Source organism: Cyprinodon variegatus, unplaced genomic scaffold (assembly GCF_000732505.1).
Source record: "Cyprinodon variegatus isolate N-32 unplaced genomic scaffold, C_variegatus-1.0 Scaffold727, whole genome shotgun sequence".
Lineage (NCBI taxonomy): Eukaryota > Metazoa > Chordata > Actinopteri > Cyprinodontiformes > Cyprinodontidae > Cyprinodon > Cyprinodon variegatus.
Genome location: NW_015151180.1, coordinates 193063 through 197364, shown reverse-complemented (window position 1 = coordinate 197364; position 4302 = coordinate 193063).

The following is a 4302-nucleotide window of genomic DNA, read 5'->3' as shown; positions in this document are numbered from 1 at the left end:
ATATATATGTATGTATGTATTTTATATATATATATATATATATATATATATATATATATACCCTCTGGCAAAAATCAGCTGCTTCTTTTTGAATTTTTTTGTTTTTGGATTTGTTTTCTGAAAGCACAAGGTGAGAATTTCCGGACAGAAATGCAAGTTGTATTTTATCTACCGAACATTGAATAATTTATGGAGACTTTTTTTATTATTAATATACAGCATAAACGGACCTTTAATGCAACGAACTATCAATGTTTCCTGAAAAGGTTACTATGTAAAACAGAAGAAGCTTCGACGTCCTTTTTGAAAGTTTTCTTCATTTCCCATTGTTGAAGTAGAAGTAGCGAAAAGCTATGAACAAATGCAAACACTGGACTAATTAGAGACTGTTTTGAAGAAGTGAAATTCGAAAGTGGCGAGCTCGGTTAGGTGATCGAATTTCTTTGAAGACACTTGCATCGAAGGTTTAACGGAGACTCTTGGATCAGAAGTCTATGGCACTTTGAAGGCTGTGAAGGAACCAAGGAAGATTACAAGCCACTGGAAATATTGGAATATGGAAATATTGGAATATGGAAATATTGGAATATATTTCATGGAAAGGGACATAATAAATTAAAGGTAAGTCATTAGGCAGTAACGTTTTTAGTCATGTTAAACATCAATAAGATATCAGTTTCTTTGTAGTAAGTGTAGTGACATTGCCTCTTTGTACTAATAACTGTTGTGGCGTGATTACAGACCTTTAAAGTTTAATTGATTTATTGTTTTAACCACAACTTTCGATTCTTTTTGGCAGATGTGATATACACAAACTAGTTCATACTTATGAGTTAGAAGTTTCAGTGTCTGCAGGTGTCCCCAAATACTACAGACCGTTTGTTAAAACTTTGTATGACCAATTTTGACTCCCAGTAGTTTTATAGATTTACCAATTCTCTTTTAACTTTAGATCTAGACTCTGACTGCACTTTTTTTACACATGAAAATGCTTTTACCTAAACCAGGGGTGTCCTTGGTAGCTTCCATCCTGCAACTTTTAGATGTATCTCTTCTCTTTAACAGACCTTTGAGCTGAATGACATAATGAGGGTTTTTCACCATTAGACTTCCGTGTTTTTTAAAAGGGATGCATCCAAAAGTTTTTGGGTGGTAGCTCTCAAGGACTGGACTTTCAACATCTAATCCAGTTGTAGCTGCGAGTCTTTGATAACAGATTTCTACTAGTTTTGCACATCTAGGGACTGACTAAACATTCCTTCTAACAGAAGCATTAATGTAATCCTGTCAGGGCTGTGTTTTAGTGGGCTAATGGTGTTTTTTTTCACACGAGGTTTTCAATGCACAGATAAAAAGTTAAACTTAGTTTTACCTGATCTGAGCCCATGTTCTGTAATTGTGCTATAATCCTTTTTATATTATTATTTTCTGATGAAGATTTGATCAAAGCTCTGAAATGGTTCTTAGTGTTTCTATCAAACGGAAGACCTCACAGAAGTGTTTATAGAGATTCGATCAAACAGAAGTATAATCTGGTTTCTAATCAGGTCACTTAAATAGGGTTAAAGCTTTACATTTGCATTTGTAAAAAGATGTGAAATTTTCTTTCTATATAGCAATTATTAATAGTTTCTGATTTATTTTTGCATATATACTGTTAAAATAAGTTTTTTAGTTTTAACATAAGTTCATGTGAATACTTTTTAAGGCCCATCCTGTCTAACTCTGGTTATCTATCGTACAGGAAGAGTGAGCTCAGTGCCGGGTTGCCCAGGGATTGGGGAAGGATCAGTGAAGAAAAGGATTCAACCCTCGATACTAATGAGCCGCCTCGTCCGTCTGGATTTGGGTTCAGAACATGAGACTGAAGAAGCCTTGGATGAGAAGCGTGGCTTAATTGAAGCAACCGCTCCCCTGACATTAGGAATCGACCCCTTTGAAACATTTGAAATGCTAGAATCCGGCTTCATTTGATCCTATCAGCACTGCGCTGGGAGCTCCTCTATGAACTATGGGAACACTAAAGGCCAGGCCTTTGGACCGTTTGTGCCCAACGGGCACATTTGGGGCGACCCAGGTTGCCCACTCCTGCTCTGTGACCATATGTATGTCTGCCGCTTGATCTGATGTGACACGAAGACGTCATCATCCTGAACACTGTGCTAGCCTGCCGCTCCGCACTGAAAACCAGCTTTGACAGCCATGACTCCTCCAACCTGACCATACCAGTGACCCCGCCCCTTCACTGACCTACAGCCATAGAGTCGGCGCTCAAATCCACCACTATTACAGCCAGACCTCAGAACTGTGTAATCCTTTAGCTCTAATAGTTTTTTTTTACCCATTTTAGTTCTTGCAATTTATCTTTAACAAATCACAACAATCCTTAATTTTTTGCATGCTTTTTTTCTGTACAAAATGTACATTTTAAGCATTTATTAGTTAATTTCTGTCTGATTGTATCATACCACAGTCTGATCAGGTGCACAGTACCCACAGCTACTCAGGCATCCTTGTTTTCCTGGTGATTGTTCAGCTTCTTGCTCAGATCAGTGATTGTATTCTGCTGACAAGCAGGGACAGCGACACCCACACCCACCACGATTCCTTCATCTTTAATCCACGCCTGGAAAGGTTTCTGGGAGGCAGCGGTCTGTTGCTAGAGGAAATCATCTGCAATAAGTTTAATTTGTTGGCTTGTTATTAGAAATCCTCCTTTTTGTTTTCTTTTTTTGGTTTAAAATGTTACCAGATAGAAATAACAGCCTCAGATTGCCATTGTAAATGAGAGGAAAACCTGTATACATGTGGTGTTTGAGGCCCTACTGCTTTATGGCGCGCTTTGTGTTCTCTATGGAGAAGCTGTTGGGTCCAAAGGTTGCACAAATAGTTTCAGAGGTGTATGATTATCCAATATTGCTGCTCCATTATTCCTGCGTGTCTGTTAGGACTGGTGTACTTAAATCATCTCTCCTCACTTCCCTCAGGGATCCTCCCCTCTCTACCTTTTTTTGTTTCCTCTCCACCTGATAAAGAGTGCTTCTGAAACTTTTCCATTATCTTGTAGTCTTCCCTTGTAACAGTTATATGACATTTCCGTTTTGAAATGGGGTCAGTGTCTTATCTTCCAAATCAAGCCACTAAATTAAAAGATGTGTCCTGAAATGTTGCAAATACTAACAGGCAAAGTGCTCACATCTCTGAACAAAAAGTAAAAGAAAAATGAAATGTTTGCTTAAAATACAGTGTCACCTTTTTATAAAAGAGCCGGTATACCTCGTCACAGACACAGCAATAGGCCCTGGTGCTCCTGGTGAAGGGAGCGGGCCTTAGAGGAGGAGAATCTGGGTGAAAACGGAGCCATGAAGAGATGTAACTGATATGACGGGGTCTTTTTGCTTCTGGTTTGTTTTTTGTTTTTGTTTTTTTTCCCCTGCTGTAAATATAACTCCAAAAAGGAGAAAATGAAGAAGTGTTTGTTTGGTAAACTATTTTTATTCTGAAAAAAATAAATACAAAATCAGGAACAAGTTAGAGTGAGTGATGCCATTATTTCCTTTTTTTTTCTGGTTGAGCTGATCAGGACAACAGACTGGATCAATAGGTTAGAGTGACCTACAGATGCTTAAAGGAGAAACTGCTCGTATGTTTATAAGACCAAAATCTGAACTTTAAAATGAGCGGGTGGAGCTGTTCTTAAATGAGTATTTCTAATGAGTAAATGAGATTCCTGTGAACAGATTATTTCTGTGATCCTGGGTTAAATTGTACCAAAATGTAATAAACAAATGCAGAGCAGGATACAAGAGGTGAAAGAAAAATTAATGGAATTCCATTCTTTAGAAAAGGAAGAGTGGTATTTGTATTTACCCCCTTTGATCTGTTACCTCTAAATAAAGAGTAAGTGTTTTTAATAAATGGGCTTGTTAGTAAATAAAGTCCAACTTTGGGTAGGATGTTGGTAAGAAGTGTGATGCTGATAGTCCAAAAGGATATGAAGCCTTTTGCAAGAGTCTTTATGAGAAAAACAAACATGTGGAGATCAGCTGTAACCTTGTTGTCTCTTTTATATTAAGGCACCGGGAACAGGTCCGACTTAATGCCGGCAATGCGAACCAGACTCCTGCTCCGCTTGTACAGAGAACGGATGGCCCCTAATAAAGGGCCCCCGACTCCATACTCCTGGAGCACCCCCCACAGGGCAGCACGAGGGACACGGTCGAATGCCTTCTCCAAGTCCACAAAACACATGTGGACTGGTTGGGCAAACTACCATGAACCCTGCAGAGGGTGCTTGAGGGT